The sequence below is a fragment of the Dermacentor andersoni genome, chromosome 2, assembly GCF_023375885.2.
Source record: "Dermacentor andersoni chromosome 2, qqDerAnde1_hic_scaffold, whole genome shotgun sequence".
NCBI lineage: Eukaryota > Metazoa > Arthropoda > Arachnida > Ixodida > Ixodidae > Dermacentor > Dermacentor andersoni.
The window spans coordinates 65,916,264-65,929,537 of NC_092815.1; the positions used below are offsets into that span (position 1 = coordinate 65,916,264).

General features: G+C 47.2%; 1 protein-coding gene across 2 annotated transcripts in view; it reads left to right on the forward strand.

Annotated features, from left to right (window-relative positions):
• The window catches only part of LOC126542193 (uncharacterized), a 258,073-nt gene that overhangs the window by 176,929 nt on the left and 67,870 nt on the right, over positions 1–13,274 (forward strand). For both annotated transcript variants that reach the window (XM_055077066.2, XM_050189144.3), the window contains one exon: positions 6,368–6,431. The gene's annotated coding sequence lies outside the window, so the exon portion shown is untranslated. The remainder of the gene's footprint in view (positions 1–6,367; positions 6,432–13,274) is intronic.

Consider the following 13,274-nt stretch of genomic DNA (forward strand, 5'->3'; position numbering starts at 1 on the left):
TATATATATAGACGAGAGCGCGAACGTGGAACGTCAGGGCGAACGCAGCATCGCATGCGTCCTTCCCGGCGCTGTGCCGTACTGTGAGGCAATTGAGATGTATCCTGCACCGCAATTTTTGATCGTTGCATTGCACAGCCAACCGCCAGGAAAACAAACCGTGAAATAGCGATGTTATGGCGCGGGCGTGGGACCGAGCAACCTATATACGTTATCTACATTACAAGAAGTGGTTAAATACGGCTGTGGCTGCTTACGTACGAGTAAGTTCGATACTTGTCTTCTTGTCTGCTTCGTTTTACTTTTCACCCCGCGTATTTGGTTCTGCCAACTTCTAAACGCTTCTCCCCCGCATACATCATCACATGGTCGTAATTAAGGCTGATTATTAGCTAATCAGCTTAATAACCGCGTGATAAAGACCGTTTATCGCGTTTGCGAGCCACGAGAGGGGGCCCTCGAAGACCGGCTCTTATCGCCCGCAGCACCTTTGCGCTTTGGTCAAGAGCGTCGCAGTTCTTTTTCCTGTCCCCGAGGCACTGGTCGGCTGCGCTGCACCCAACTGCATGCTCGCAGCCGCTGCAAGGCTACGGTGGCTGTGCGGCCCGTTAAGCTCCGGAGGGGTTGCGCGTTAACGAACTGGAGCAGCAGCAAGAGCGCAGCAGAAGCGGTAGCGGTACAGGGGGTGCGGCGGGGAGCGCGCTTGACGGATCGAAACTTTCCGTCGAGCCCGGGAGACGCCAAGCGCGAGCGCTGACACCGCGACGAGCGTAAAGAGATTGCCCCCCCCCCCCCCCCCCCCTTGCGTCCCTCCTTTTACTTTTCTCCTTTCCTAAATCACTGGAAGTTAACGAGTGCCGGAACACCGAGAAAACGCCGCGTGCGCTCGATCGCTTGCTCGCTAAAAGCCTCCGGTTCTAAGTTCGAAGCCAACACCGCCGGCGATCGCGGCCGGCGTTACGCTCCTCGTGGTTAGCGAGTTTCTCGCAATTTCTCTCGAGTGAAAAGTTGCTCGGTCCATCGTGCGACGTCTAGCCCATTGTATGGGTAACGCAGTCGACTCTCAAAGCTTCTATCTCGTATAGCTTTCTGTGCTGGGTTGAAAATGTCGTCGACGCTCTTCATGATGCTTGCCGTATACAAAAGGCGGTTTCCATGACCCCAATCTTTCTTTCTCTTGAAAACGGCGTTTGATGATGCGACGACCTGGTTTAGTGTGCCTTATCCATTTGTTGACACTTGATAATGAAGATGCAATGCCGGGAGGTGATGCCCCGGTGCGAATCAGTTGCCGTTTGTTCTGATAGGGTTCTAAAAGCAAACTGCTCACTATATATACGTGCCGCGGATTTCTCCTAACGTTACTGTAACTCTAAACGCCGCGTGTTGGATTTTTCTCTTCTTTTGCTAAAATAATTTTCAATCGCATTTGCTTCTGCTTGCTTCGACCATGTAAACGAAGATAAATGAAGAGAAATACTCTACACTGGAGAATTGGGAATGGGAAGGTAGGAAGATAAAGATAAGAGAGAGAGATTATAAATGATGGTATATTCTTGATCGCAAATCCTGTGTGCCATTTCTTCTGTGTGTCGCAGTCAACATTGCGCTGTCGTCATAATATACACATACCTACTCGCACAAGCTTGCACCTTATTGCAGTTATTATGAGCTTTCCCTAGTGACCTGGCACTTGGGCTGCTCAAACAACACTTTCACAATTCACGCACTACAGTTTTAACAATGCTGCTTCAGGCAGTGTTGTGGAAAAGAAATGGCGCCTCTGCACAGGCACCTACTATTCTTAGACTACACGGCAATTGTGTGCAGCAGCCTCGTGCACCTGTTTTCGTTCAGCTCTGTTTGCTTGCGCCAGCAGATGCCTGTGGTAGTGCAGCTGGAAAAATGCTGGCGCCCTGCGCGCATTTCGTGAACAGGTACGTACAAACCGTCGGCGAAGGCAGCCGCAGATACGGCAGTGCTATCGCTGTTACAGCTGTGTGGTGGAAGCGCACTTATTATCCGATGTACGCCCACTGTGTTTTCGGTGTGCGGTCCACTTGCTTCGCTTTGTCGAATTCGGAGCTGTCTGCTTGCCAGGACTAAGTGCGGGAGAGTGGCGTCGACAAAGGGAAATTGCAAGTCGCCAAGAGCCGGAAATATCAGAGATGTGTTCGGACTGTGCACTTGATATGAGATCCTCTACTCTGCCGAGCTTCAGCCGTTGCTCACTATATATGAACAGCCATGCCACGGTACGGCCACGTCAGAGGACAACTTCTTGTGGAAAAGCCGCTCTCGAAAGAACGTGCCTGCGCTGGGATGGCCACAGGCACAATAGTAGTCGGCGTCTCCGCCGCAGGGCTACTCACGGTACAGCCTGGCTCTCCACTCGAATCATTGCTAGGCTGGCTCACTCCCCTCTTTCGCTCCCCTTTCCCAGTGCAGTTCGCCGTTCTTGAATGTATTTTTCGTTTGGCGCGCATCACTATAGTGTTTAACCGAGATCTTTATTAGCGGCGCCATCACCTTGCGTGCGAGGGTTTGAGAGAGAACCGTAACGGAGAAAGCTTTCCGACATTATGCGAATGTCTGTTTGGGAAAATAGCCGCTGCTCGCCGCGTCGAGTCATTTGCATCTCGCACTTAGGCGGTTGCCGAAGCGCTAATGTACTTCTCCAAGTCGGTCGTTAGCAAGTTGCTTCAGTATCGTTACAAGTCTATAGGGAGTGCCATTATACTCGAACCTTGAAGAATCCTTCCCTTTTCTTTCTTTCCTTTTCTTCCTGGCTATATGCGCGCTCATTGTTTTACGTGCATTTATTTTTCGGCGATCGTCCTTTCCTCGTTAAGCTTTATTACGCGAATGCCGAAGACAGTGTTTGTCATTAATCACTACAACTAACGTCAGTGTTTAGATACGCGCGACTTAATTACGAACTGCTTCGCCACAAATGAGCAGCGCTTCTGGAGGGGCCTGTGCTCATGACCATTCAGTCTTCTAGCGAAGAAAATTAGTGGTCGAAATACCTTCCGTCGAACCACAAAACGGTTCAAAAGATTGTCACAGCTTTTCTTTTCTTCTTTTTTGTCGCATCGCGTCGTACGCCTTGTTGTTGTGCTAGCAGTAGTATACAGTGACTGGCAGTAGTTCGTATAGTAGCAGTTGTTGCTGTACCAGCATACTTATTGCCCTGAAAGCCTATGAGCACGTGCCCACACTGGCGGATCCGCCAGTAATCCGGTGTTTTTGTGCGAAGGAACACACGTGATTAACCATCAGCTTGGGAACGTAACGTAGAGAGGGAGAGAAAAAGAAAGGAGAGCAGAAAATTGCAAGAACCTTAAGGCAAGCCTTTGGTGTTAAAGAGTTGTTTAGTTATCCTGTTCGACTTTTTTCCCCTTGTCTTGAGTTGCCCACTGCCCCACATTTTGCAAGCTTGTTGTTTCGGAAGCGTCATTCAAATTTCCACTTAATGTTGGCACTGCGCAGGGTTACTGCCTTAATGGCCCGTTTATTGCTTCTTCTGCAGACTTTGACGCACGTCGTCGCTCATTAACCGAAGTATAGGCTGACCTTTCTGTTCTTTCTTTTACGCGTTTCTCCTTTCTCTCTCGTTTTTTTTTCTTTTCTTTTTGTCATCCTAAGGGAGCCGTCATCATATTCTCGCACAGGAAGTCCTGCCCGCCCTGCTTGCCGTCACTTAGAGGCATTAATTTCTTCTTGCTATTCTCATTATTTTTTTTTCGTTATATACTTTTCTTTTTTTCATTTTATTTCTGTTCGTGTGTAATGTCCGTCTTTATCAGAAGCCGAGGTGAGCGAAAATGTGCTCTCTGTCACTTTAGAGTTTTTTGCATCATCCGCTTCAACACGCACCATTAGTGGCGTCACGGTTTTCTGCCGACGAGGTTTCGGCACGTGATGAAGAAAATAATAATAAAGAAAAATGACTGAAAAGGTAAAGTATAGGAGAAATGACAAGCGACTGGTGGTTTATATGCTCGATTACTTCGATAGCATCTTGGGGAGACCGCGTGAATTTCTTTCTTTTTTGAATGTAGAGCGTCCCAAGGCGTTTGATAATCTTGTTAGTCGTTTATAAACGCAATGCAAGGAGAAACTGAGCTGACGCATCCGTGATGCTGCCAATGGAAGGCGGGTCGCTGAAACTAGTTTCTGTATTCGTTTCTGTTTTTTTCTTTTTGGGCACACGCTTTCACGTGCTGTAATTTTCTGCCGCAACAGCGATTTATTCCATTCACATATTTGCTAATAAAGAAAGAAAGAAAGCAAATGAGAGTAGCACGTTTGATCAAATTTCGAAGGAATATGACACGTCTTTTGGCGTGATTTATTTATCTACCAGAGAGCGCAGACATACTAGAAATTTAATGCGAAATTTAATACAGATGGTTCCACAAACATCCAGTGTTCGTCCGGTGCTGTGGTCGTCCCACCAAGAGGTATTACCATCAGCTTTAGGACTGACCACCCAACGACATCTACATTTGCGGAACTAGCTGCTCTTCGCGCTGCACTTTGTTTCGTCAATCGGGAACCTCCTCGACAATGGTCAATTTTCAGTGACTCAAAGGCAGCCCTATAATCTGTGCTATCAGATCTGCGTCGCGGGCTATTCGAACAGCTCGTGCTCGATATTAGATGCCTACTTCATACATCACATGAGAAAGGGCATCACGTGACGTTTCAGTGGCTGCCAAGTCACTGCGGCGTCATAGGAAATGAAGACGCCGATAAAGCCGCTCGGACAGCTCTTGAAGACGCACAGGAAGAGGCCATACCACTTTCACGTACCGACGCAGCCAGCAGGCTTCAAGTGCTTGCACGGGAGATCACGCTCTCTCTATGGTGCACACCAAGCAGCCAGACCAACCGCAGCAATCATCAACACGACCTGCCCTCATTGATGCATCTCTGTATGCCAACTGGACTCCGCCGAAGTGAGGCCACCCTGCTTTATCGCTTATGGCTAGGGGTGGCCTTCACGAAATCCTACTCGTTTCGCATTGGAATGGCCGACAACGCTCTCTGCAATGCCTGTCTTTGCGAGGAGACAATGGAACACATTCTGTGCGACTGTCCTGAATATAATGTTCAGAGACAGTCCATGGCGTCCGTTCTAGCGCACCTGGGCAATAGACCACTGTCAGTTGCAACCATTTTCACATATCGCCGACAGAAGACATCGCAGCTGAGGGCGACGAAGGGACTACTTCGGTTTATGAAGGATACGGGCTTGGACAAGCGGCTGTGACAGTGATGTCGCGTACCGCGCAAGAGTGACGGACTGTAACTGACGATGTGTTTGCTGTGTTATGTGCTCTCTCTCTCTCTCCTCCCATCTTTCATCCCCCCCCATCCCGCTCCCATGTGTAGGGTAGCAAACCGGTTAGGCTAAACTGGTTAACCTCCCTGCCTTCCTTCTCCACTCTTTCCTTCCTTCCTAATGCGGGCGGTTTAAATGTATTAGATAGTCGCTGTGGTGAACTGGCATTTTCTTAGCTTCCAAAGTTAAAAAGATGGTCTTTCGCCGTAGGAATTTCTAGGAGGGCAACGACATCGACATCGTTTCTAGGGGGGAGGGGGCAAGGAATTCTTTCAGGTGCCAAAGTGCCCAAACCAAGTTTTGATTATCACGCACGCCGTAGTGGGAGACACCGGGTTAATTTCGACCACCAGGGCATCTTCAACGTGCCCCCAGTGCAAGGAACACAGTAGTTTTTGCATTTCGCCCCCGTCGAAATGCGACCGCCAGCCGCCGTAGTAGCGTAGTGGCTATGGTGTAGCGCTACTAAGTCGGAGGGCGCGGGGTCGAATCCCGGCCACGGCGGCCGCATGTCGATTGGGGTGAAATGCAATAACGCCCGTGGGTACCGTGCACTAGGTGCACGTTAATGAACACCAGGTGGTCAAAATTAATCCGAAGTCCCTCACTACGGTGTGCCTCATGATCAAATCGGGGTTTTGGCGCGTAACACCCAAGAATAGAACTCCTAAAGGCGGCCGCCGCGGCCGGGATTTGATCCCGCGACCTCGTGCATAGCAGCGCAACGCCATAGCCGCCAGGGCACCGCAGCGGGTGGGGAGGTGAGAGGGCGAAGGGAGACGGATGTAGCGAGATTAAAGCAATACGTAACACCAATTCAGATTGCTTCTATGCAGTAATGTGAATATTATTAGTGTTTGATATTCCCCCGAACTTTTCGTTTATACATACGCCCTACAATGAGCACCCACTTGTCAGCAAACTTATGCGGTATACAGTTGTTGCATACATTAAGTTATAAAAGAGCGACTTTCCTACTGCGTAACGGCTGTCTAACTTTGTTGCTCTACTTTGCAGATGAGGCGGCTACATAACCCTGCTGATTTTCGAGACGACGCTTACGACTAAAGATGAAGCCAAGGTAAGCACCTATGCGACGAGAATATTGTGCGCCTCTTATGAGCATGCGCGCACTGTTTTTGACTTATGGGGCGTGTTCTGATTCTCGTCCTTGGTTTAGACTCCCTACGTTTCTCTCTTCTTTTCTTTCTTTCTCTCTGGTCAGGCATTGAAGGCAGTTTATTTTGACTGCTCAGAAGACAGCTTCAAACCCAAGTAATGGAACGCATATAAAACATGATGGTGCTGGTGGTGATATTTGTTGGCATCCCCTTTGAAACGGGGAGGCGATAGGTACCTAGCCTCCTTGAGCTGATCAGGTTTCACTACGTTTATTGTGGTCCAGCATTTTGCCTATCTCTTCTTGATCTTTTCTTTCTGCATTAAAACCTCTATCTCTGTATTCTACAGTTACTTGTGATTTTAACGACTCCGATTCTATCAGTCTCTTCCCTGCTTCTTTTCCACCAATATTCTAACCGTATCTTACTTATCTCGACTGCTCCCTGTAATTCTTCAACACGTCTCTGCGACTTGACACCGTCTAGCGTTGATGCAGATAGCTTAGAGAAGCAAACATTAACGCTAAATTTTAACGCTTTGCGTGAGTAAACCCAAGAAAGAAATAGCGTGGCTTAGTTTAGGTGCAAGTGAAAGCATGACTACGCTCTGTTGTGCACATGCCCTCGTTACTGGTTTCGTGAAAATTGGAACGGAACATAAGTTTGCCTCTTACCGCTTAACTGCCTATTTAGCCGTCAGTGGCGAGTGTTAGAACACACGTACGAGTTTCACAGGGTATGACGGCTTAGTTCACATAGCGTTCTGCCGTTGAGCTTGGGGGCTCGTTTGCCGGGAATGCTGGCTACATTTTAATTGGAGTGCTACGTGCGAAGACGTCATACTTACCGAGATTTTGCTGCGCAATAAAGAACCCCGGAGGGTCAAAGTTAATGGTATGTACAAACAACTCTGTTACACAAATGACGTGGGTGTAGTCGCTGGATATTACGATATTTGCTACAATGCGTTAATCGTAGGCTTCCGGGACCTGTTCAGACATAATTGGTTGTACTTAGTGTCTTTGCTAATAGATATTATGAATAACCTCATATTGTAAATATTTCAAGGAAATTCCTTTTCGAAGAAGTTCAATACGCACGCATGCTTGCACTTAAGCATATTGTCAGGGAACTGTTCTTTCCCAGCCTTTTCCAGGAGATTCGCAAAGTAGAGAAACGTTTCTCGTGCTTCTCTTAGTGTCTCCTGGGCCGGTATAATATAAAGGTTCCTCGATTCTGTGTCTTTCTTATCATCCACCGTTCGCTTATAGGTCGGCTAATGATAATGTGGGTGAAGGGCCACTTGAACCACTGATAAAGTGCGAAAAAGGAATAGCAGTGAAATTGAACCGTTACATTATGCCGGACCTGTGTATTGATTTCTGTAGCCATTTTGCGCTGTCTGCAAAAAGGGAAAAAAAAAAAACACAGTTATGCACAGGAAAACCTATTCTCGTGAACTGCACTGAAGATCTGCTGTGAGTCTGCGGTGCGATGTGGTAACTATGAGCCTTTTACGAGTAATACTTGCGTTAGTGCGTATTCAGCGTCTGCAGGAAAGATGAGTCTATACGCTACGAACTAGGGCAGCGCACATTTATGAATCGCGTTCGGAGACTCTTGCTATTCATTCAATGGACGTACAGGCGCACTCGTGCCTCTACTGAGCTGACTCTCAGAATCAACCTCGTTTGGCTCTAAATATGGATCTAACTGTGCTCTCTCTTCAAATCGGGGAGTGTGAAATTCCGTCTGTTTAGAATATGTCATTTTAGTTTGTTAAAAAAAAAAAAACATTTAAGGCCACGCGAAAAATTTCGATTTCCTTCCTTACCTGTCTATTAATTGATATGCAACTGCTGACTTAATCTGTATCCTGCTATTGGAAAAGATTGGGACTGTATCAATTCGCTACACTGCTGACTCGCATCAGCGGTAGCATATTGTATTTTTCTTGCGTCTAGACGTTCCAGCACTTTTTGTACATGTATTTGCGTCAAGGGCAACATTGCATCAAGCACGTCGTATTCTTGTCCCAGATACCTTCAAATCTATTTTCATACTGTACCGAAAGATTTGAGCACCTTGGCTTCCATACGCTACCATACTCCCCTTGAAGATGCATTACCAACAAGCCCACATTGCAACCCTCGTTGGCTTCGATCTTCATCTAGGCACAGAGCAGTTCGAACGCGGCCTGCCTTAAAGCCAATGCGTCATATTTTGGCGCAAGGTCATTAACCGCATATGCGCGTATGTATGTGCGTGCGCGGTGTGACAGTAAAAATGAGCAATACTTTCAAGCAGGAATTCGTTTTTCATGCTAAGCAACCCAGCCTTTTGGCTGCGCAAAGTTCCCCGCTGACTGTCATATGCGCGTACGACGTGCCTTCAGCGAAACATAATGTATGTATTTGCGTTTGCTCCCCGGCCTATGTACAGCTACCGCAGGATAACGCGAGGTGACGCCGCCGAAGAAAGTGCCAAGCGTTTGAATAACTGGTGGGCGGAACAACTGTACGGCCGCCCTGTTCGTTTTGGCGCTTGTCTCGGAAGAAATATAAAGTCGCGTCTCGTGCACAGCGGTTCTCGTAACCATCGCACGGGGCTTGCGCGTCGTGACGGTAGATGTTTTTCGTCTCGTTCGTGACCATGAGTGGAGTGGCGCCGAGATCGTGCAACGTAAGGCGCCGCCGCGTAGGCGAGCTCGCGACGGCGCCGTTCCAGCGTTTTTTGTTGACACTATACGCCGCGTTCGTCCGCTGTCTCCGACACGTCGCTTTGCGACACCTCCCGATGAGTCTCGTAAGGCGACACCGTCGTCTGTCGCTCTGCACGGTAGGAATACGCTTGCGGCGCGTAAACGCGACGGCTGTGCTGAACGTCCTTGTTATCTAGAATGCCTGTCCGGGTTTATTAATGTTCTCTTTTGTGTAACGCTCCGGTCGGGCGTAAACAGCTTCGGGAGGCTATGTGCAGCCTTACTGTGGGCTCCACTATCGCCGGGCATCGCGTGAAGACCCTCGCGGGCGAAAGAAGTTTCCACGCGAAGCCACCGGATGTAGGTGTAACAGAGTAGCGCGTTATGAATGGACGCCTTCGGAACAGGTTGTGAAACGACGTAGACTGTCAGCTCCTGTATGCAATGCAATGCGTGGAAGAGATGAGGAAACAAGCCGGTTGGTTCAACGGCTGTTTCTTTTTCTTCTGCGCCCAGCGTTGTGGGAAAACGAGGAAAGCTCTGGCGCATTCGCGCTGTGGGCTGCACAATTGCTGCGAAAGGTAACAATGCATTCGCATGGATGTAAAAACCACGGTTGCAAGGACTGCTTACAATTTTGATAAGTGCGCGAAAACTGTATGGTTGGCAGCAGGCACCTTCGTGGCGTAACGTGTCAGTCAGCATTTGCATTACAATAACGTCTGAATGGTGCACCGATGCCGAATAAATATAAAGATAGAAATACTCTTTTTTTGCACTGAGTATGGCACTGTATCTTTATGGTTCCTTACATTTTACTTAGCGGAGAATCAAAGGGGGAAAAATTGACGAGAGAAGTCGCCGTCGTAGAATCTACAATACGAAATGCGTTTTCACTAGTGCGAGAGCTTCTATAATCTGCAGGCCATTTCAACAAGCACAGCCAACAATAAAAGAACTTGCCTAGTGGCAACCAGTTAGAACGAAGCTTCATAAGATCGCCACCGTCGGATTCACTCCAGTATCATTATCATCGTGATAATTATGGTTTTTTTTTACTGTAAGATAAAGGCTTCTCCTGGCGATCTTTAGTTACCCCTGTCTTGCGCCAGCTGACCCCACCTTGTGCCGGCGAATTTTCTAACTTAATCACACCGGCTGATTCTCTGCCATCCTTTACTGCACTTCTCTTCTCATGGCACCCATTTATGCAACTCTAATAGACAAGCAATAAACAATCTTCTCTACGCATTACGCGGCATACCAAACGTTATTTATTCTCCTAATTTAAACTGGAATATCAGCCACCCCCGTTTGGTCTTCGCTCCACATCGCTGTCTTACTGTCAACATTACGCCTATCGCTTTTCTTTATATCGCTCATTCCGTGCTCGTTAACACATTCTCCGGCTTCTTTCTGAACCTCCAAGTTCCCGCTTTATATGCTAGCACCGGTAGAATGCAATGACGGTACAGGTTTATTTTCAAGAAAGGCTGTACAATCATTGTATTCTACCGCTCCAGTATACATAACTAACGAGGTAGCTCTGGTACTGAACTAAAGAAATAATACGTCATCCACAAGTGGCGCGGACATACCAAATGCCATTGAAGAACCGCCATGAATGGCGCGGACATCCGCACTAATGGGTTCAGGAAGCAAGGGATACTGCAACCAGGAAACTAGTCATATATCCATGCTATTGTAAGGGAATTGAGAGTCATCACCAAAACGCCGCCGCCGCGTGGTCATCGTATTCCGTAGCTATCGCAAGAAAAGCACAATTTAGATGAAGCGATCGGTGTAGAGAGATACGTGTCCGTACTCGAAGAACATGCCGAAAGAGATAACTGTGCTAAAGAAGAAGTTATAAAATATCTCTAGCGCCTCCGAGTTCACATTTCGTTCCCGTGCGAAGTGTTGCTCCATAGGCGGCATCACAGCAATTACATTCAACTGCATGTGCGCATTCCTTGCACGTTATTTACTTAATGTAGGTGTAGCGAATTCAATCAAGCAGAGAGAAGCACTGTGCCTCATGTTTTTTTCTCGAGGTAAAGTAAAAAAAAAAAGAAGCTGATGCGAATTCAAGTAATTTTAATATTCACATCACTTCCTCGGTAAGTTTCTCGGCTCTCCGTTCTTATAACGAGCATCATATACGTCTTCGTGGCGCGTCTATACAGCGGTAAATACGCGAAACGCGTTTTCGAGTGTATCCTAGAAAAAAAATAAATAAACACAAAGACACGTAGGAAGCACGTCGAAATCGTTTAGTAGAACCATCGCGGCACGCTCGAGGAGTTGAGGATGAAGACGTGTTGGGTGCATCGGCGGCCACATCTCGGCGCTCCAAAGCGTCGTGCCTGCCCGCTTGTGGGTCAAGGCGCGGCGTGGTGGATACGCCGCCATAAAGAGAGTAACCTTTTGCATAAAGGCCGGCAGTGCGATATACGTATACGACGCGCCCGATTTTTTTTATGGGCCGTAAAAAGCGAGATGTACCCCTACCCCGTTGGGTACGCGGGATGCGAGCGTTGTGCATTTATTGGAATGGAACGGAAAAGGGCTCGTGTATCGCGAACAAAAGCGTTCGTCTCGGGAGGATGGCCGCGCACTTAACGCCGTATAGCGCGGCCGCCGCACTGGCGCGTAGTTGCGTTTAGCGCCATGGCAGGGTCCCCGATGTCGGCGCTGCCTATACAGTTTGTAGGTGTGTTACATTGTTCTATGCTTAGGCTGTGAATGTGACATTCAAGTCTCCTTAAATTCTGTCTGGCACTTCTGAGTGGACGAGTAATAGGTTAAGATATAGGCATGTCTACATTAAGACAGCGGCAGTGACAGCTGTTGGCAGGAGAACTTGAACGTTAAGTTTAGACCGTGGTTTGATGGCTCGATCGCAGCGCTTTCGCCGCTATTAAAATGGTAATTGTCACATTTGCGTCAATTTCTTCACGTGACCCCGATTTTTGTATCTTTTATTAAGATAATTAAATAAGGGGTAATTAAGTAAATGAGAAATTAAATTACTTCTTTCCGCCTGGCGGGTTTCCGCAGAACTATTGCGTCAAATGAAGAAAATTGCTCTACCCATTAAGCTATACATATAGGGTGTTTTTCTTTCTTTCTTTGGCTGCACCAAATTTAAAAATTTCCTGTGGCATATATCACATTTCTAACCCTTGATCTAAATTACTCGATGAGGCGGGTGTTACTTCTACGAGAAGCCAAATGATTAAATTTAGTAACATAATTACGCTAATTTACTTAATTACTTTATGGCAATATTTAAATTGAATTCAGTTATGGAGTTTACGCGCCAAAACCACGATTTGATTATGAGGTACGCCGTAGTGGGGGACTCCGCATTAGTTTTAACCATCAGGGGATCATGAACGTGCCCCCCAATTCACGGGTCATGGACGTTTTTGTATTTCATCCCCATCGAAATGCGGCAGCCGCGGCCGGGATTCGATCCCACGACCTCGTACTTAGCAGCGCAACATAGGCGCTAAGCCACCGCGGCGGGTCTCAAGCAATATTTCAATCTACAAATTACAGCCGTTGACTCCACACAGCGTATCCACGTAAAACGTATTCTCAGGTCTTCAACAGCTTCGAGATATAATAATTTTCAGTGTGTCCGGTGAAATGTATTGGCGTTCTACTTGTTAAAGAAAACTGGTTTATGTATTGACGCTCAAAAGTAACTGGAGCAGCAATGCATTTTGTGAGAGACGTTGAAAATTAATATCCCGAAACGCTTGCAGCCAGAAGAACTTATTCCAAGTGGATACGCCTTGCGAACTCACTAGCTACTATTCGTAAATTAAAATATGTGCCGTAAGATAATTAATTAAGATGCTCCTTAGCGTAATTATGCTAATTATTCCATTAAGCATTTAATTTATCATAGAAGTAATGGCCACCTCATCGAGTAGACTATATCAAGAGTTAAAATTGGTCAATCTGCGACGGGCTATCTCTTTATGTTTTTCATTTTGTGCGGCTAAAAAGAAAGATCCCCCTATATTTGTGTTCGCATTACCTGTGCTTGCACTGTCCATTGTACAAAGACGCTTTATGTATTGCGCAAGAA